The following is a 23,012-nucleotide window of genomic DNA, read 5'->3' on the forward strand; positions in this document are numbered from 1 at the left end:
CGCATTTAGTAGCCCCCACCATGGATCTCTTTTCTATGATTTTCCCCAGTCTCCTTTACTCCCAAGTAAACATTTAGTAGGTACCGTATAACATGGCAAAGAGTTCTATAGCTTAATAAGTTTATTTTTACAAAAAGAGAAATTGCACCTGACAGTTAAGATGGCCTCCTGCTCCCACTCTGCATCATATCTTACAGTTATCTGGATCCTGAATTCCCTGGAGTTACGATAAGAGACAATGGTGAAGGGTGCAAGAATAGAGACAGAATGTCTTTCCTGTGCATTTATCAGCACCTAAGGGGAAAAAAAAAAAAAAAAAAGACAATTTTATATGCAAATGCAAAGAAGGAGCACAAACTAGTGGCTACTGGATCACCTTTAATCTGTTTCTTTATAGTTGGGGGGGAGGTGGGGGGAAGTTAATGGTATGTCCTAGTTTCGGCTGGGATAGAGTTAATTTTCTCCCTAGCAGCAGGCATAGTGCTGTGTTTTGGATTTAGAATGAGAAGAATGTTGATAACACACTGATGTTTTAGTTGTTGCTAAGTACTGCTTATGCCAGTCAAGGACTTGTCAGCTTCCCATGCTCTGCCAGGTGCACAAGAAACTGGGAGGGGGCACAGCCAGAATAGTTGATGCAAACTGGCCAAAGGGCTATTCCATACCATATGACGTCATGCTCAGTACAGAAACTGGGGGGGGGGGGAGGGGGGGGGTTGGCCGGGGAGCAGCAATCGCTGCTCGGGAACTGTCTGGGTATCGGTTGGCAGGTGGTGAGCAATTGCATTGTGCATCACTTGGTTTGTATATTGTTATTATTATTATCATTATTATATTGTTATTATTTTTATTACTATTTTACTTTATTTGAATTATTAAACTGTTCTTATCTCAACCCAGGAGTGTTTCTCACTCTTACTCTTCCGATTCTCTCCCCCATCCCACCGGGGCAGGGGGAGTGAGCGAGCGGCTGCGTGGTGCTTAGTTGCTGGCTGGGGCTAAACCACGACATGTTAGAAAAATATCTGTCTGCACTGCTTAAGAACTCATCTCTTCTGTTTATATATAAAGTGAGTCAGAAATTATCATTTTCTACCCTGCTATATGTTTTGCATTTGTAAGAGTCATGCTTATTCCTTTCTATTGGTCCTCCGTACCCATTTTCTTCACTGCAAGATAAAGTAACTCTCAGCTGTGCATTGCTGTGATAATTGAAGTAGATTGTGAGTGATTTGATAGATATGACAGAGGTAACCTTCAAGTCATTCTCTTTTATGATAGATACAACAAAACCGCCGCACATGCTGCCTTAGCTAGAGGTTATAAAAAGGGTACCCCCCACTCACCTTGCCAATATGGAGTTCACAGAACAACATCTTATCAGTGCCCACCTCACTGCCTAGTGTTATAGATTATCACAAAGTGCAGAGGTGCAGTGGCTTATCGAAAAAGACATAGCCCTCCAATGATGGAAAGAGACAGGGACTTCCACAGTGCCTGCAAATACAAACCGAGAAACAGAAATCTGGGTCAGCAGAAGACTACTGTATCCATGTTATTCATAAGGCAGTAGTCTACAGATCAGTACCTTTTGGATTTGCGTGTTTAATAAGCTCGAAGAGCACTGCAGAACAAGAGAGCCTCTGACTGACATCCAGGGATCTTGCATCTGCTTCTGTACAGAATGAGCTGTGATACTGCAAAACACTCAATACAAAAATGCTTTGTTTTGCATGAGGTACTCAGATTGAGCCATAACATACAAGCAAGAACTCTGGGCATCTTAGTCAAAAGAAAACCTAATTTCTGGGTTAGAATTAGAGTTCTATATATGAGAGACCAAATGGAGCAAGGAGGAGGAAGGCAGAGAAAAGAAGAGGCAGGAGTGATGCCTTATCATCCATGAATAAAGAACTAATTCAATTCACTTTTATTCAGGAAATAAGGAACAAACCATACAAGGGACTGAGAAATTATACAGGGGTCCTTTCCAGGGCTTTGTGGCAGAGTAGAGCCATAAACTGTGAGTGTTTAGGGGTTTTTTTCCTTTACATTAAATCAGTATATTTCTTGCTAAGAATGCTTTCTTTGAAAGAAATATACAGGCTGACTGCAACACTATTTGTTTTACAGCTACTGTTCCCCAGAATTACAGCATATGATTGAGTACAACAGCATGAGAAGTGTCAAATTGAGCCTGTACTACAGAAAGTGAACGCACACCTTTTATTTTTTCCCTCTTCTAAATGAAATGTTCCTAAGGTCAGCAATTTATTTATCAGTTTGCAACTCTCACCTGCTTGCTTTTCTCATTGGTTTTAATTCAAAACAGCTGCATGAAAATTTACATATGGAGTAATATACTGAAGAGAATCAATTGCTTTGAAAAAATCACATCAAGATGTTTTTTTTCCTGAACCTAAGTCCTACTGCTTTTAGTATGTGTATTTGAGTGCACTGAAGTTTAACTCAAACATTGGGTGAATCTCAGACTCATAGAGAAGTTTTAAAATAATCATAGAAATTATTAAGTAACCAGTTTATAACAGATACCAGATATAACCTTATATTTTATGAATCCTGGGCTGCATCAAAAGAAGCGTGGCCAGCAGGTTGAGGGAGGTGATTCTGCCCCTCTGCTCTGCCCTGGTGAGACCTCACCTGCAGTACTGCATCCAGCTCTGGGGCCCTCAGCACAAGAAGGACATGGACCTTAGCTCAGTTGGTTAGAGCGTGGTGCTAAGAACGCCAAGCTCATGGGTTCAATCCCTGCTCACTGCAGGGGGGTTGGGCTAGATGACCTCTGAAGATCCCTTCCAACCCAAAGCATTCTATCATTCAAAAAAAGGGTCCAGAGGAGGGCCACAAAAAATTATATGAAGGCTGGAGCACCTCTCCTATGAGGCCAGGCTGAGAGAGTTGGGGTTGTTCAGCCTGGAGAAGAAAAGGCTGCAAGACCTTATGGGGGTCTATAGGGGGGGCCTATAGGAAGGATGGGGAGAATCTTTTTAGCAAGGTCTGTTGTGACAGGACAAGGAGTAATGGTTTTAAATGAAAGAAGAATAGATTTAGACTAGACATAAGAAAGAAATTTTTTTACAATGAGGGTGGTGAAGCACTGGAACAGGTTGCCCAGAGAGGTAGTGGAGGCCCCATCCCTGGAAACATTCAAGGTCAGGTTGGCTGGGGCTGTGAGCAACCTTATCTGGTTAAAGCTGTCCCTGCTCACTGCAGGGGGGTTGGGCTAGATGAGCTCTAAAGGTCCCTTCCAACCCAAGGCATTCTATGATTCTAAGATTTATATATTTTTAATTTTAGGTATTTTACTATTTTATACATATTTTCATGTTTTTATATAAAGTAGCTACTCTTATGATTCCAAATAGTAAAAGTAAAATAGTAAAATACTTGCCAGGTCTTCAGAGAGCATTTATTTTCCTCTTGACAATGGTAAGAAAAAGGTTTTCACAAGGATCTTGAAGAAAAATATGATCAGTAATTTGCTCCAGTAGCCTTCAGAAATCTCTGTATACCTCAGAACATACACTAACTACCTATTGGAGTCTCAGATCTCCAGAAAAGTAAAATTCCATTTTGTGCATTTGTCGAGACATTTTTTTAGTTTCCCCAAGTAATTAGTGTTGATTTGAAAAGGGAGATAAAAACATAAACTGGGATATCAAATTATTCTTTCACACACAAAAAAGCAAGTAACAGATTAGAATTCTATCCCTCCTGAGTACCAAAAATAGACCTGAAGGGGAAAAAAAAAAAAAGTGAAGTTCCCAGTCAATCTCTTCTTAATAAACCTGTTCTAAATAGATTTCCACTTGCCAACAGTCTTTATCAGTTTTCATCTTTAATTCCTTCTTTTCAGAACCACTCATTGCTTTCCTTCACCGTACTCTCTCCTCTGAACAGGTTCTTACCCCGCTATGTCTCATTAATTTTGAGTGGTATCTGTTGGCTTGCACCTCTTCAGTACTGCTCATCTGCATCCCAGTCCCCTGTTACTTCAGTTTGTTGCCATGATGCAGGATGGCATTGAAGCTTTTTGGTCTTCACCATCATCCTCTGATTCTCTGGCCTCCCAGCTGGAACTCATTATCGCTTCAATACAGAAACACTCATCCCTAAAACTCCTAAATTTGAGGGAGAGATCCGGCTACACTTCAGACATAGCATAAGTTTGATGAAGGGCAAAGCTCCTTTCCAAAATCCATGCTGTTATCTAGAGAGAAAGTGGGAGACTGGGAGACGATTTAGTAACCTAACACAAACCTGAGCAGCACAAAGTCACACATGCTCATTATGGAAAAATTATCGCCCACGGTAGACTTGCTTAGAGCAAGCTTTTTGGCATGGAGATTGTTTCTTCTTCTCTGTTTATGCAAGGATAGTACAATGGGGAGCCAAACTTCACGGGCACCATGGGACATCAACGTGACAGAAAATCAGCATCTGAAGGAAAGAGCTACTCTCATGACAGCGTGTGTGAGAATTATTGCCCCCAAATTTAGTTTCAGTCATCAAATCAGTCACCTGCTCCTACTTGTTGATATGTATTGGACTGAAAAGGAAGCACTTTTGTTTCCAAATGAAAGTGGATTAAGAAAAGCAGGTGTCTGAGACACTGCAGCTTCACCCTTTTCCACACGTTTGGCTGTTCATCTCATTTTCAATTCTGATAATTAACAGAGCTAACCTCCAGTCAGTACTCTTTTTTCCAGTTCATTGTTATAACTGGCACACTACTCATGGTTTCTGTGCCTATCACAAAAGAATTGCTTTGCTGCTTCTTTGCCTTGTGCCTTCCTCATTTAAATGATATAGGGTTTTGCACATTTCCACTGGCCCAGACTTCCCTTGCTGCTGGCCGCTGCCTCTCTCCGCAGCTCGCTCTGTTTTGTTGCTCTGCCTCCAGAGGTATGGATAGGAGGTTAATAGGACGTTGAGCTCTTTCCAAAGCAACTCAATGAGCTTAGCTGGAGTGAGGCAAAAACAAAAACAATAGCAATTGGCAGCAAAGAGTAGACAAACTGACAGAGGCTTTTAAATATCGTGGTGTTAGAAAGCATACAGGAATTACAGACAGGAAGAAAATGGAAGAAAGAAAAAATATAGGACAGGAGAAAGCAAAACATAAAAGACAATGAAGCGGTCAAGTGACAACTTCAGCAAGCTAGGAACAGTCTATTGTATTAGTCACCAGAAACCTGGCTTACATGTAGACAGACAATACTGCCTAGAGAATGTTTCCCTTGTTCTGCTTTCATTGTCCTCTCTTTGTTCCCTCCTCCTCCTCTCTCATTTCTTTTTTCCTTCTAATTCTTTGAATTACTTCTTTACACTACAGATTTTTCAGCTCTTCAGTTTATCTCTCTTAGCTTTTTTCTCCTGTGTTTGAAGCAGAGATGAGGAAGAGGAGAGGAGTTATACAAGCTTTCAACACTGAGGACAAAAGCTTGGACTTTGAAGTAGCAATGGAGAAGGAATCAGTAGAGAGAGGAAAGCACTTGTTTATGTCTCTAGCTCTGGTGTTACATTTTGTTCAACTATCCTGTTAAATTTTCTTTTAAACATAGCACACATTGCTTTTCACACATTCTTTGCTCATTTCCAATAGCACACAATTATATGCGTATGACCCTGGCAACATCAGGTCACTACTGTGCATAAGTGTTATTACCAGTTCTCACAATCTTATCACCATTCTTGTAATATTTAATGCTTTTCTTGAAGCCCCGTCTCTTGTATTCATATCTTTATATGACAATCTCAAGTTATATTCTTTGAAAAATAAATGGTGGGATTCACCTCACTTAATTTAATATATGTAGAATATAGACATCTACATCTCAGCTAACCCCCTAGGCTGACTTTATAGTCAATGAAGAGAATTAGGCAATTTTAAAGCATGGCTCTTCTGATCTATTTTAGAATTATATTTTAGGATGAGATATGCCGCACCCAAGAAGTGCCTATTTCTCTCCACTGATACAGAGGAAGTCCAGGATGAATAGCTGAGCTGTAGATGATTACATTCAGTCAGATAAATCCTTTCTACCTCTGGGCTTTGCAGAAAAAGAAAAAAAAAAAACCACAAAAAAAAAAAAAAACCAGAAAGTAATGTCTAATATGGATGACCTTCTAATTACTGTAACAGTAATATGTAAATAAAAATAACCACAAATATTTTATTTAAAAACATACACAATCTACAATAATTTCAGGCTTTCATTTCTTTGATTTATTTGATGACCAGGCTCTTCTTTGTTAGAATCATAGAATCATAGAATCGTTTAGGTTGGATAAGACCTTCAAGATCATCCAGTTCAACCATTAACCTACACTACCAAGTCCACACTAAACCAATCAAGGGTAGACTAGACTAAACCATGTCCCAAAGTGCCACATCTACCCGCTTTTTTGAACACTTCCAGGGATGGGGACTCCACCACCTCTCTGGGCAGCCTGTTCCAATGCTTGACCACACTTTCCATGAAGAAATTTTTCCTAGTATCCAACCTAAACCTCCCCTGGTGCAGCTTAAGCCCATTGCCTCTCGTCCTATCGCTAACTACATGGGAGAAGAGACCAACACCCACCTCACTACAGCCTCCTTTCAGGTAGTTGTAGAGAGCGATAAGGTCTCCCCTCAGCCTCCTCTTCTCCAGACTAAACAACCCCAGTTCCCTCAGCCACTCCTCACAAGGCCTGTGCTCCAGACCCTTCACCAGCTTCGTTGCCCGCCTCTGAACACGCTCCAGCACCTCAATGTCTTTCTTGTATTGAGGGGCCCAAAACTGGACACAGTATTCCAGGTGCGGCCTCACCAGCGCTGAGTACAGAGGGACGATCACTTCCCTGCTCCTGCTGGCCACACTATTCCTGATACAGGCCAGGGTGCTGTTGGCCGCCTTGGCCACCTGGGCACACCGCTGTTGTTTTGTTATTTTTGAATACCTGAAACTGGTATTAAGTACTGCTTTATAAATACCATTTCCCCTTCTAGTCAAACCTTTCTTTGCTCTCACTTCACCCACCTTGCAGTTCACTCACTTTTCAGGGCTTTTTTCGTTTTCTGAAATTCACTGTATTGACTTCTGTAAGGGTATGTGAAAGGCAAGAACATCTGCTTCACAAGGTTATCTGATCAAAGACCTTTTCAGTGTAAAAGGAGATAATAAGTAAAGGAGGAAGGGATAATACAGAAAGACAAACATGGTAGACAAAGGATAATAGAGACAATGGCAAAGACCAAAAGTCTCCAGCTACTAATTGCTGGACCATTAAGAACTCCAGGCTGAGCTTTGGAGAGGATTAGCCTCTACTTTTTAACTGACAAGAATGGGGAAACATGGGTACTCAAGATATTTCTGAGGCACTATGCAAAATTTACGAAGGAAAGTTTAGGAGAAGGGGATAAGGAAGGAACAAAGAGCAGATTAGACAGAAACAGGCATAAGAGGGAATGGCTGCATGTAAGCCATGGCTGGTCAACACGCTTGTCTGACCCAGCCCTGTGCCTGACCACCACAGTCTGTTCTGTCTCCTGATTAAATCCTTTCTTAACGATCTCTCTGCATACTCTCACGCACTATCCTGTGTCTATGTGCGTGCTGCAAGGACTAGCTGCCAGCTGCTGGGGGGACCAGAGTGAGTGGATTTGGGGCCAGCAGCTGGAGTCACACCAGGGGTGTGGGCACCCTTGGCCTGGGGTGTCAGCTACTGGAGCCAGTGGGATCTCTGTGCCACCCACTGGAGTGAGTGGGGGTCTCGGCCCCAGCTACTGGGGTGGGAAAGGTGTGTGTCCCAAAAACCAGCTACTGGGTAAGTGGGGCAGGCATGAGTGCGGAGTGTGAGGGGCTCAGCACCGGCAGCTGGAGCAAGACTGGATCACAGCCTGTGTGCCTGGTGCTGGCTGCTGGGAGAGGCAAGCATCTGTATCTCCCTGAAGCCCTGTGTGTAGGGTGTGTGTATTCACTACCAAACCTCATTCAGGACCAGCTGGCAAGTAGGGGACCTGTGGGGCCAGTAAGAGGGCCCAGGAACTGGACAGGGGTGTTGGATGGACAGAGGGGCCATCTTGGTACTTGGGGGACCAGTGAATGTACAAGTGCTTGTGAATCTAGAGTGGTGCATATGTGCTTTCACTAGTGACCTTTAGAATCATAGAATCACAGAGTCGTTTAGGTTGGAAAAGACCTTTAAGATCATCCAGTCCAACCATTAACCTACACTACCAAGTCTACTCTAAACCAATCAAGGGTAGACTAGACTAAACCATGTCCCGAAGTGCCATGTCTACCCATTTTTTGAACACTTCCCGGGATTAGAAAACTTTAGAAAACAACTGAGATTTTTATAAGTGGCTTTAAAACCAAAAAGATATCCACCCCTCTCTCTTCTTTTAGTCAGAGTTTGAGGTTTTTTCTCTTGGTTATGCACTACATCTGGCTGCATTTGACACACCTTGTAATACGTATCCCAAATAAAGCTGTGTGCAACTTGGCAGTTTCACTTCCCAGGGGCTCATGCAATTACAGTCTGTCAAATATATATCACTTAGCTAAGCAACAACTAAGGAGAGCAATAATAACCTACAAATTTTTCATTGGAAAGCATTACAGGAGAGGCACTATTCCAAGTGACAAAAAAGGGTTATAGCTCCAGGAAGAATAATGAGATGAAATTAAGGAGGGTGTTTGGTTTGATTATTTTGCTAAATATCAAGGAGGGAAATCATCCTGACTGGGGAATTATTCACCTTGTTACTCCTCTAAGAGAAATATTAGGATCTCTATCACTTGGAAAATGCATTGGCAACTGGACAAAGGGGAAAATAAAGAATAATCCACAGGATAAAAATACAATGAGTTTTAGGGGGAGTTGGATGCTTTTTCAGGCTTTTTAAAATTGTTTTAGCCTGTGCATCATATTTCGCAAATGTGTGAGCAGCTTCTCACAAGCTACTGAATTTGTGTTTTTTTTTTTTTTTAACAGAATCCTAGGTGAAAAAATATTCAAAGCCCTTGATCATAAGTAGTTCAAATGTTTTATTGTCTGTTTTAGATTGAGAGGGAGAATTTTATTTTTGCCATAGCATAAAAATGATTCGGATGGAAAAGGATAGGAAGGGATGTGGGGGTGTGATGCTAATACTTTGCTGAATAATATATATTATTCATGATGAATAAATAGTGAAGGCTGGACAACAGTTTGAGTAGGGGGAGCAACACTGCACTGTGAAGGATCCCCAGAGCAAAGCTGTGGGGAAGAACCTGTCCTCACTGTGGACAAAGTCTAAATATCTATCATCATCTTTCAGACTGATGAACAAAAGGGTTCTTATAATTTAATTTAAGCACTGTTGGTCCAATGCTTTGTGGGCAGGGTTGTAAGCAAAGCCCCCATGTCTTCTTATGTGACACAAGCCAAATCCTCGCTTTTTGTGGGCAGAAAAGACTGTGAAACTGTGTTTTTTGTTGTCGCTGTTTATTCACTCACTGTCTACCAAATTCTCAACAGATTAAACAGCCCTATATTTTCTTGAGTTGGTGTTTGTAGTACAGCTTCACTCTATTTTCTGGCTTCTGAGAAAACAAAATACGTACTTGTTTTTCTTTTTCTTCTCTTCTTATTTTCTAGTATTATTTTTGCTGTATGCTAAACAAATCACTGTTCAACAGTTTGACTATGAAGAAAAGAGTAAGAAGTTATTGTAGTTTCATCTCAAAATGAAAATAATAAATAGTCTGCAAAGGGCAAAGGCTGACTCTTTCTTGCAGAATCTAATTTGCTAAGCTTTGCAAATTAGACCAAGAAAACTGAATATGTGTGAGGTTTTTTACCTCATTCTGTACTCTGCTATTCCATAAATGGTTGCAGGATAAAACTATTCAATTAAGATAAGGTACTGTATATTGTTCAGAAAATATGTTATGCCTTTTTGAAAGTAAGTTTCTATTTTCTCATCTCTGTTTTGAAGTATTCTTTCTTACAGAAAAAGTTTCTGGTTTCTGTGTTCTTGTTTAACTCAAAGTACTTTTTGTGATCTGAAATAAAAATCTGCATTAAAAACATTGTAACACATTAAAATATTATGTATTAGTTTACTGACCCCTGGCTTCAACAGCAAGACATATGTCCTATTTCTAGTGATAGTGTTAAATCTCTGATATATTATTTGATATCTTATTATACAACAAACATCTTATTGTATATAATTCTATATTTTTATATCTTTATATCTATAATTATATAATGTATTATACTGTTACATTATTTTATCTTATTATACAAGAACAATATAATATTATGATCAAAGAAAGAAAAAAGCACAGTTATTACAATACAGTAATCTATTATATATTAAAAAGCACATGGGTCATAAGTGAAGACGAAACTATGACTCAAAAATTTAATGTTTTAAACTTTGTAAAACCCTCTCTATCTAGCAATTTGTAAACACATATCAGAAGACATTTGCAAGATATTTTTCTGGGAACAACTGCTCAGTGAAGAAAGAAATCTGATCACTAGCATCTACAGCTGAGTGGATGAAAAGGACAATAATCTCATCCTATTCATTTTTATTTCTCCACATAAATCCAGAAAGTTCATGATCATCTTATATTCATGGGGTTCCCTTACCCCACCACTATAACACCAGAGCATGCACCTACATACACGAACGTGCTCTCACAATACCTCTCAGAAGTATATATGAATTATCAGATATAACAGATACATAAAAAATTAAGCATCCCAACATTTCACAGAAATTAGACAGATCTGTCCCACTCTATAGTAGTAATTCAATTTTTTTTTAAAAAAATCTGGAGTCCCAGCCCTGTCATCATAGTGTCTTAGAAACTAAAGTGCTTGGGAATGGCACCCATTCACAAACCCATTATGTTAAGTTAAAAAAAATTATGAACACTGGAATAAGAAAAAAGAGTTACATGCAAATTCCTACTTCTGTTGCGGTCATAAACACCATGTCAGCAGTTACATGCATCTGGTACATCTACCTGAAACTAGAGTTTTCTGGGTGTAGAGTTTACACTAGAATCCAGTGTCTTTTCTATGAAATCTTAAGCAAGTCTTAACCTCTGTCTAAGAAAACTTTGTAATCTTATCAATGTTTTCCATTAAGCAGAAAAGCAACATCTAAGGGAAGTTGCCTTTCTTCCTTCCTTCCTTTCTTTCTTTCTTTGTGTGTCTCTCTCTCCTCCTCCTTCCTCCCCTCCCTTTTTTTTTAAAAAAAAATGCAAACCCTGAGAGGGATTTGTTGGAAACTGTTCTGGGTTCTGGTTCCTCCTTTCACGACTACCTATGTATTCTGCATTGTAAAGACACTGAGTAAGTATAGAAAAAAATGTAGAAGCTAAATGCATGTTTTCTGCCTCCCAGCTGAGAACTGACAGTGCTAGGCCACCAATTCCAGTACCTTGAGCCCTGCATCCCCTTGTGCATGGCAGGACAACTTCAATAAATACAGTCTGTGCTGGAACCTACAAGCATGTTTCAGTTTCAAAACCTATCGTTTCAGTGATAGACTACCAATGATTATAGCTGCAACAGGTACCAAGCCAAATTACTGATAATGGTCTGAGTGGTAAGACTGGTGCAATAAGAAGAAAAGTTATTTTGCTCTTGCTGTTACAACGTTCCATTCCTGGGGAGAGAGGGAATGCAAAGGTTGTGTTCCTGATCAGACATCCCAGAAGCAATATATTCTCTGTTACTAGAGGTTAAGATTAACTTGAAAATTAACAGCAGGAAGCCCCAAGCTCTCAGTCACAAAAGAGATACAGAATTATCTTCCACAAAATAAATCCTTCCTCACAAAAAAATGCCCATCCTATGTCTGTCATTTGTCTCAGAAAACTGATGAGCATTCCCTACTCCTGGTGATTTTAAGAGGCAGATATGACCTGAAGATATTGTACTTAGTTGTACAATCATTAATTACCTTCTGTTACACAGCATAATGTGATCGGTGGTTTTCAGCTTACCTTTCCCACAAAACAGCGGCTTTGTCTACTGGATAGTGGTGTTGGAAAGCTTGGGGAGGACACTGAGAAGATAGTGTCACCTGCTTAGGCAACTTTAGACTCTCAGTTCTTGAGATGGAATCCACTGCCATTTCACAGAATCAGTCTTTCTCACCACTACTGGAGTAACACAAAAAAAAAGTTTAAAGCACATTATAGTGGTGTTATTACATACCATCTACTCAGCTAAATAATGGTGAAATATAGGTAATACAACTTATGGTCAAAAAAGTCCCACACTCACCATAATTTAGTTCAGTGGGGTTTTTTTACTAGGCAGAATTCAGCTTGCCCTGTCAGAAATGGACATGTAATAAGTTTTTATCCTGACCAAGCAGGAGCAAAACAGAAGAAGGTGTATGATAAAGAATACACAAGCAGAAACTGAAGTCAGATGCACATGGTCTGCACCGCTTTCCTTTTCCTAAGGGTCTAAGACACAACAAAATGCCTGAAGTGCTAGGGTGTGTGCAGGCCCACCAGAGGCAAAATCTGTGCACAGGTATAAATAAATTCTATGGCATCACTGCCACAAGAAACAATTGGTGTAGGAAATTTGGCTTACCAATTAGTGTAGGCACCCCACAGAAGTACAGTTTATAATAAGTAATTTAAGCAATCTGCATGTAAAAATTAATGAATAGAAACACATGGAATCTGAGTAATTTTTAAGCAGGAGAAGTAAGCTATTTTCCATGTTGCACAAACATAATAAGGTCGTTTAAGAAACAATTACAAGGCACCACAGGGTGAATAAAGTATAAAACTGGAATGACTGATGGTCAACATAACCTGTCTTAGTTCCCGTAATTGCCTATGTGTTCTACAAAGTTAAAAAAAGGGACACATGCAATTTAGTTCCTCTAGTATGATTAGCTATTACTGAGGAAATAGGATGACTCCAGAGCAGGCGTTTGGCTCAAGAAACACAGAGTTAAGCAATAGTTTCTTGATACTGCTGGTGGGTTTTTTTAAATCATATAACTTTTTTTAATTTATACTTTGGGCAAATGTTCTTGCTCACTCTAAAACGTCCATCAGCCTTTCAGAATCCATCACAGAGTGCTAACACAGTAGCTGTCATTCAGAACATAATTCTTGACAATTTTCTACTAGATAATTCAACCTCCATGTTATCTTCTCCAAGGGAGTGAAATAGCAACACAACAGGAGCTTAAATGGTAGTTTTATCCAGAAGATTATTTTGCTCGTGAAACAGCTGATTTTGAAAGGTTAGAAGTCCTAGAGATGCTTTACATTCTGCCAACAACACAACGTACTGATAAAAGTAAAGTTAAAGCAGCTCCTCCAATTATCATCAAATAGCACAGGATATACTCATAAAGCTTCCAAAGTCCGCTAACTAACCCGTGTTTCTCTAACTCTCAGATACTTATGACTACACAGATTCACTTCTTATAAGGACAAGTAGATTATACCTTATCATTTGCTTGGAAAAAGTCTTGATTTTACAGTCTATCAAAGTCTCACATAAGAAAGACTTAAAACATTTTCATATATCACTATTGATAGAAATATTGATCTCATTTTAAGCTAGTTAATGTAACTCTTAATTAGGGTTTTTGCTTAAAGAATAGCCATTTCTCTAGTCTGTTACCGTTACCAGATTTGATGTAATCAAACCACAAAGCTTTGTGAAGTAGAAAAAAAATAGTACAGAAAATGTAAACAGACACTTAGAATAGAACTATTGTGTCCTTGAGATTCAAATGCACGTATTTAAATAAAAATCATGATTCCATGCAAAAATCCAACAGCAGAGCTGGAATGTAGCTGTCGTTTGATACATTAAACCTGGATGACTTATTTTAAATTAATCAAAAATGTAGAACTCAGCAAGAGAATGCTTATTAAAATCCTCCTTACGTGGGTATTTCTCATTAACTTTGAAAAGCTACTTATAGCAAACACTTCTCTAAGCTGAGCACCTTTCCATTTTGTTTGAGTACTGCATTTTGTGGTTTCTTTTACAGAATCTGCAAAAAACTTTAACCTATTTTTTTCTACTCCATTGAATGGACTGTCATAAATAGCATTTCTAACCAAATTAATAATTTGTTATCCAACTAACTATACAGCCCTCAGCACTGCCCCATAAGAATAATGCTATTCATCTTTACATATTCTTGTAAGTAACTATAATTTTTCCCATTGAAGAACTGAGGCAATGGGAAGTGAACGCTTTATCAAGGATCCCACCAAAAATCAAAGGCAAGATATCCATGTAGATTGCCTAGGTCCTAGTCAAGATAAAATCAATAATACAAAATATTTGACACAGTATGAGAAGAAAGATGACAGTTTGTAGACAGCTCACTGTTTTTCACTATAACCCATTCTGGTTTAAGGTATTGTCATGGCTATCTCTAGAATCACATTTACCAAATTTCCTTTTTCTGACATAAAACACCTGCAGTCCCAGAAACAAGGTTCTTCTGTCTCTGATGGCAGAAAAGGAGAGATTTTAGCCAGTTTGGAAGTTTGGGGTTGCGGTCTGAAGCCTAGGCAAGAAGAACCTGCGAAGTGATCAATTTTTCTTCTTGCAACTTCAATCCTAGAGAATTTTTGAAAGGCAAATTAGAATCTAAATAGATAGTACTGATTTGGGTGAACTTTACCATGAGAATTTTGAAATCCAGTGGACTCAGTTCTAGAAATCTCTTCCAAAATATCTTTATCTCCAACTATGCCCCATAGCAGCCTCAGAATAATTTACCTGCCAGCCCTTGAGCTTAGCTTCCACTTATGAAGTCACTCCATTGTTTTAGTAAAGGAGATTTACCTCTTAATAAACTGGCTTTCTTCAAAGGCTTTAGTTGAAATAAGAATTAAGTTTTCCCTTTGTGTTCAGTTTTACCATTTAAGTTTAAAAAAAAATCAAACTTCTATTCTCCTGAATAACTGTAATCACTTGTTGCCTCTGATCTGATTTGCTCTTTGGGGCAGGAATTGCCTAAGAATTGTCCTCAAAACCAGACAGTCAGTCCAAATGGAAAGCAAGCCTGTATGCACAGCCGGCTTGTGCCTTCCAAATTGTGGAAATGTCCCTCACAGGTTTGTATGCTGCTAGGCATGCTGCTTGCACTCAAGTCTCTGTTTCAGATATGTGGATGGACATCAAGCAGGACAGAGAGCACATTGCATTCAAAACCTCTTCAAGGACAACTCTTTATGAGCAGTACAGACATATCCAGTGGGTGTCATCCCACATAAAGCCTAAGCCACTATGGAAATATAAAATGATGGAGAGGTGATAAAACATTTTTTAGATAAAGAGAAAAAGTCTGTTCAGTCCCACACCATATACTTGTGTTTCACATGAAGTTTATAATGATCATTGAGCTGTGCTGTCCAAGAGATAGAATACTAAATACAATAGTAATAAATTACAGAGCTTTATTAAATGGTATTAACTAAATGTTAGCAGCTAAACTTGTTAACCAACGGTATAACCCTCTCGCATTTTGTAAGATAAATCTAGGGAAATATATTTGCACATAAAATAGTTTTGTCAAGATTCTGTAAGTATATAGCAGAGGATTTTGACCTCCACTCTTGCAGTCTTTAAGCTGCAAGAGGAAAAATCTTCTGTTACATGAAAATACTTACAATGAATACATTCAACATTTTTCTACCTCAGAAAGTATTTTCTAGCTCAGGTGTAAAAGTCCTGCAGAAAAAATATCTGTCTTCATTATTTTTCCGGCAATGCGTAGTACAATGGGACTGAGACTTTTGGCTGTAACTACTGCAAACAATAATAATGCAGATGAGAAATGTTTGTTAAGTCTGAAAACACTTTCTGACTCTAAAGAATGCAGTCTATGGTATGCAAGTATCCAGACTTTCATCACATAGTCTTAAAAATCTTTTATTTGGATGGTGCAGGTGTTCTGAGAGATCTTATATTCGTCTCTTATTGAGCATTGACAGCAACAACCTTGGAGTATTTCCCTCTCATTTGGCATACTGATGTGTAGGCAGTACACCTGCTCTGAAAATACCAGATTCTCCATGGGTAATAAGAGCCTTTTATAAAGTAAAACTCAGCATACAGGATTAGGATTGTTCACTGGCACAAGTACTTGTCTGGAGATCGGTAGTCTCAAGGGCCCTATGCATGTTCTGCAGTGCGTAAATCACCTCTCACTCTATGTCTGGCAGAAAGGCCAATCTGTTCACCTTCAAGAAGTCTCTTTCCACTGCATTAGAGCTACCAATTCTAGCACCAAAACTAGAGGAGGAGGTAATTCATGACCTTACTTTCTGCTTCTTATGCCTTGGGACCCTGTCAGTCCCAAAGGTGTAGCTGGATAATTTTTTGTATCATTTTATGATTTGAAAGTAACACGGAATAAAACATTTTGTGGAAGAAAAGAAATATCTACCTATTCACAAAATCAGCATAGGACTAATTCTGAACAAGGAACAAAATCCCATTGGATTAAGACCTGATAATAGACAAGGCCATTTGAGCTCTGAACAAAAATGCATACCAGCATATTTATTTTCCTCCCTCTAGGAAAAGAAGAGAAATGGTTATATTCAGTAGCTAACTTCCAGTAATGCACAGGTGCCCATCATCACTGTATGATTGCTAGTCTGTCTGACAATTAGCCAATACACTGATTTTTATCACTGGCACAACAGGGTCACATTTTCTTTTCCTGCAGAAGCTCTTTTTAAATAACATCTTTTGGAGACAGCTGAAGTTCATCAGCTGATGACAGGAACTAGACAGTGCCATCTGCCTTAGCAGCAGTTCAGGTAATAGCAAAGCAAAGCTAATTGCCAAACGTGAAATGTGCAGGAGTGAAATTTTTTTTATAACTTCCCATTAAAAGTGGATCTATGTGGCACTATGTGATACTTTGAAGAAGCACTCGAGTCTGCTCTAAAAGAGCTTTGCAGCTAGTCTAAGTATCTGGTGTTGAATATTATGTTATCACAGTTTTGTTGCTTTTGATATCTGAAGTAGTTGGAGATCTTTGGTTAATACCCCACAGCACTGAGATGGGAGCTTTATACCAGCATGATAACTGTGCTTAAGGGATATGTACATTTTTCCTCCTTTCCTGGACTAACAGGTATCTCCAGGATGCTGCAGAGTAGCGGAGGAGCATTACTGAAGTCACTAAACAGGTGTCACATTCCCAGTTCTCATGTATCCCAAATTACAGTGAAAGTGCTCAAACCAGAGGAGCAGAAGGTGTCTAGAACAGGAGGTCTATGAAGCAGTCACTTTGAGGAACTCAGTGGCAGCCATGACAAGAGGTGACTGCTGACTCTGGGGCCACGGAGGCTGAGGCAGGTAGCCCAGAGGTGTGGTCCTCTAGGCGCAAGGGTACAGCAAGCTCTTGTGATGGAAGGAAGCTCTAGGCAGCCTCACAAAGAAGGGGCAAAACACCTTCATTCCTCATTAGAACAAGGCTGACAGCTCAGGACTGCATTTCCCCTTCTGAGGTCATTTTGCAAGTATTTCACAGGTAGAGGAAGGAACGTACTTAAACTGCAATGAAGATGACAGTAATACTGCTTCTGGTTTTCATTCAACAACCTTTTAGTTTAAAAGGAATAAACATATCTGCAGTCAGGGACAATATCTCAAGCCTACCTCATCCCAGATGGATTTTCTCAGTTTGAGACAACACATTCAAGCATTTTTCCCCCAATGTTTCCTATCATATCATTTTTTTTCACACAGTAGCCCAGGTTCAGCAGGATAAGTTCCTTAGCACCAGGTAGTCTGCAGTGAAAGATGGGAAGTACAGGGTTTGCCTACCAGCAGTGAGGTGATCCGTGGATCTGAACCTGCTCCCCAAGTGATCATGTACTCCACCACAGAAGCTAGCATATCAACAAAAGAGCAGCACTGTGCCAAAGGGGAAAAAAAAAGCTCTGGTCATTCTGGGTGACTTACCTGTGCTCAAGAAGAGGTTGGAACCCCTGGAGCTGCAGAGGGCTTGCCAACCTTGCCGCTGTGGCTAGGTGGGCCCTGGAGAGTGCTCCAAAATCGCAAATGTTCCTGCACTTAGATGAAATGTAGCCCACAGTATCATGGAAAAAGTAGGAGTGTGGGTGTCTGGTGCAGGCCTGTGAACACTATCCAGAGAGCCAACTGCCTAACTTGGAGGAAGAGTACAGGTAAAAACAGAAGTTTGTGTGAGAAGATTATCTTCAAGCAAAGAAAAATTGTTGGGACTACTGCCTGTTTCTCAGAGGTTACAGTAGTAAAAATCTATAGTAAAAATTTAGCATACACCTTTCAGCACTATCTTCTAATCAAGCTCCAGTAGATATTTATACTACTGAGTAAAACTATTTCATATTTAGAAGATCTTTTTGCTGGCATGTACACAAAATTTCTTGGACTCCTGCACTGATTAGAATATAATTTCTATATTGGGGATCATTAGAAAAATTAAAACAATGTCTCCTGTAAAATTAAACACAAGCTGCATGGGGAATCTGTACAGCCCTGTTCTCACTTTAGAGTTTGGCAATAACACTCAGCCCTTTGGGCCAATATCTGTGTAATCTAGATGTATTATCATTATTTCTGAAGTGTCTATAACACTGGTATCTACCCACTGGAGTTTGCCAAGAATCTGAACTCCCAAAGCAATGCCTTTCAAAAACTATTCAAAAAATTACCTTTTCTACTGCATTCTAAACTGTAGCATATGCTTAAAAAGGTCACATTCTGAAAGTTTGTATGGAATAGACTCCACACAGTAGACATCAAGAGGAGAAAGGCATGGCTTCATATTATTATTGCCTGTACAGAGACATTCAAGCTAATTAAAAACATGAGAATTTTAAAAGAAGAATCATGTCCTGCTTTGCTTCTGAGTCACCAGGGATAAGAACATCCAGTTTTCTGCCCACTAGTTTTAAGTTTAGTATCAGCAAAATCTTTGCTCCATCATAGATGTAAAAATGAAAATCTGTCCTTTTCCAGAAAACAGTATGCCTGTCCTTTTATTGAACTTTTTAATCTCTTTAAAAGTCTTTTTTTTTTTTCCCTCATCCTCTGAATCAGAACTGGAGATCTGGGAAAATTCTATCAAACTATGTTCATCTTTAAGATAATACTTTTAATCAAGATTTTCTCCAGATCAGTGAGAACTACAACCTTCAGCCTGTGATAATGCAGACTGTCTTTGACAGGATTAGAGGAACCATGTCTAAATTATGCTTCTCTATGAAGTAGTCTGGGACTGCCACATTCTCTCTGATCCAAATTCTCATGAGCCAAAAAATGTTGGATTTGGCAAGTTTGCAGTTATACATGGCCTCCAGCTGTTCTATGATAGGTTAGGAAATAAACTGGCCTCCAGCCAGCCCAAGGGATTCATATCAAAAGCTGTGTAGTAAGTATTATATGTGTGCAAATGTAAACATTCCCATTTTATTCCCCTTTTCTCAGCAGTCCACAGATAATTTTCGTATTACTAATAGAACAGGAAATAATGGCCAGGACTTGAAAAAGAAAAGGATATATTTAACTCAAGCTGAGAACTATATGAAGTCTTCAGCATTAAGCACAGCCTCTTAACAAGCACATATAAAAATTATAGCTATTCCACAGTTTAAACAACATATACATAGTTTTCATACAGAAATAGTGGTTCAGAAGAGACTAAGCATTCATTAACAAAGGTATAAGCAGTTGTAGTTTTGTTCCAAACATTAGCAGTAGTTTAATGCTATTTCTCAATCTTGTAAAGCCACACATACATTACAGGAATTTATGTGCATTTTGTTATAGGCAATTAGAGTGAGTTCAGTGATACACTTAGTGACAGGATGTATGGTCAGTTTAAAAAAAAAACGCAAAACCTTTTAAACCTTTTAAAATTAAATAAAAGTGTCCATAATCAGCACAGAAATGAAAATCCATCCATTATCCACCGATCCTTATCACCAAAAGGCGCTATAAATAGCACCTAATAAAAGGCCAAGAACAGTGCTCTCTGGCATGCTGTTTCTGAAGCAGCAAAACCAGTTGAATTAGATACAGAAACCACCTGAACAGGACTCACAAGATTAAATTCAAACCAATTTGACACTTAAACAGAATGTATGGCATCAGTTCTTAAGTGAAATAATAATTTACAGTGATAAATGGTATCAGAGAGATGACTAATCAGACTAAAAAGTCTAGAAAAGTAAGCTAGTAATTGCATTAGTGCTTTTTGCTACTAAATCACTGTGAGAGGCTAAGCAGGTCTTACCATAGTAGTGATTTTGCTAGAATCACGACTGAAATTTGTTAGTTACTCAGCATGGACCAAGAAAATTATATATAATGAAGGAACTGCACTTCATAAAACTTTTGACAAATAACGATATTCTGAGACTGGTATGTGCCTTGAATGTAACTGGCTACATTTCAGTACGATTAAATTTTTATTAAAAGACTTTTTCCTCCTTTTTTTCCCCTACTGTGACAATTTGTATACCCTACTGTTGTGACACAGTTCTTTTTACCAGAGAAAAAATAAAAAGGATTAAGAAAAAAATGACCTAAATAATAATAATAATAATTTACATTTCCAGTAATAAAAGATGCAATTTGAAAAGTATTTGTATTACAGCTGTCTCTACACAGCCCAGTTGAGATTATGCTAAACCTTATATCCACAAATCGTGAGATATAGACCTAACCTTAAGAGTTTACAGAATAAATGAGAGGTATCAGGGACTACAGTAAGTCTGTAAGTGGCAGCTACTAAGTTTCTACTAGAGATTTCACTGCTGCTGCTGCTATCACATAGAGAATATTACAGAGGGACTGAATAGTATGCTGCTGGCTAGAGCAGAGCCTTAAAATGGATTCCAGGATCCTAGGATATCTAGGATGAGATAATTAAGATATATAGAGAAAAAAAAAGAGGAAAGAGAAGAGACACATCTACCCAACTGGGAGATGCGCATATGCACCACCAGCCCTCTATTCACACTCTTACCCGTATTTGGGTACCCTGGTGTCTTGGTTTAACCCCAACCAGCAACTAAGCATCCCGCAGCCGCTCACTCACTCCCCCGCCCCTGGTGGGATGGGGGAGAGAATCAGGACAGTAAAAGTGAGAAAACTCGTGGGTTGAGATGAAGACAGTTTAATAGGTAAAGCAAAAGCTGCGCATGCAACCAAGCAAAGCAAACCAAGGAATTCATTCACTACTTCCCCTCGGCAGGCAGGCATTCAGCCATCTGCAGGAAAGCAGTGCTCAATCACACATAACAGTGACTCGGGAAGACAAACGCCATCACTCCAAACATCCTCCCCCTTCCTTCTTCTTCCCCCAGCTTTATATGCTGAGCATGATGTCATATGGTGTGCAATATCCCTTTGGTCAGTTGGGGTCAGCTGTCCCAGCCGTGTCCCCTCCCAGGTTCTTGTGCACCCCCAGCCCACTCGCTGGTGGGGTGGGGTGAGGAGCAGAAAAGGCCTTGACTCTGTGTAAGCACTGCTCAGCAATAATGGACACATCCCTGTGTTATCAAAACTGTTTCCAGCACAAATCCAAAACAGAGCCCCATACGAGCTACTATGAAGAAAATTAACTCTACCCCAGCCAAAACCAGCACATGTGGGCACTCCCGCCACTCCGCACTGCCTGCAAATCAGGGGAACCGAGAGATCTGGACCCTGCCAGGCGCCACAGCACCCACCCACAGATCAGCTCAAACGTAGCCCAGGTGACTTGTTTGATGTCAGAAAAAAAGTTAGGCATCATTCTGGAGGAGAACCAAGGATTCCTAGCTCCTGGCCAAAAGACTGTACAGATTTATATTGTGAAAGCTGATGGGGAAGAAAATGAAAATGCAGTTTAGGAGTATCACAGAAGTGCATGCAAGTAAAGGACCTCCTAATGCAATCAGTATGTTAACAGATGCCCAACCAGGCTCTGGCTGCATTTCACAAGGAATGTTATGCTACCTCCCTTAATAGATTTACCTTCTGATCAATAATAAAGAATATGCTTTCCCCAAAAGGCCAGGCAGACGAGAAGTAAAACACCTTCGTATGTACTCAAAGGTAAAGGAAGCACACAGAGCTCTAGCTGATTAGCGATTACAAGATTAGCCCTGGGAGGAAAAAATTCTGTAAGATTTATAACGGGAAAGCACTTTTATAGGCCTTTGCGGACCATCTGGTAGAATTTCACAGAAAATTATGCTTGCATCATAGACTTCTTTGCTAGCACTTTCCATTACATCTAGGGCTTTTTCTGTCAAGGATTTCTCCATACATTTTGCTGACACAAGGATTCCCTGGGTGAAAGAATGAGCTCTGCACTCAGTATAATGGGCAACTTCTTTCCACTCTTTCATTCTATCACAGGAAAGCAAGTAGTGACACTAAAAAAGGACATTTTGGGCTATTTACTGACAAGACATTATGCAATTCTGTTCCTTCCTTAACCTATTGGGCAATACACACTGCACTTCAAATACGCCCTATAGCTTCTCTGCTGCCCCCTTTACCAGACTTTTCAAAAAAAACCAAAGGCATGGTATTGCCACTGCTCGTGTCCATAGGACAGCAGACTATTGCAAGCTAGCCTGTATTTTCAGTACTGAAACTCTGCTTCTTTTTCCTCTCCTTCAAACTAAAGTCTTTCCTTCCTGCTCCCTGCTTGAGACCACTTTCTCACAGGAGACCTAGTTTGGCACAGCAATGCAGTAAAAAAGGCATCATGATAGATTCTCCATGACGTAAATTAGAGTGCTGCAGTCCAATCACATCCCCATCAAGGTCCTCAAATGAAACCTCCCACTGAGATAGAAGCTATTGGATTTCCATCTGTGTGTCTCTTGCTGTCGGTGGCTATTGTTTAAGTAAACATTGGTTTGTATTACTTTCTTTTTTTTTATTCAATACATGTTGATGCCTGGTTAAAAGGAAAGAAAATTGGAGTA

This window comes from Pelecanus crispus, chromosome 4, assembly GCF_030463565.1.
Source record: "Pelecanus crispus isolate bPelCri1 chromosome 4, bPelCri1.pri, whole genome shotgun sequence".
Taxonomy (NCBI): Eukaryota; Metazoa; Chordata; class Aves; order Pelecaniformes; family Pelecanidae; genus Pelecanus; species Pelecanus crispus.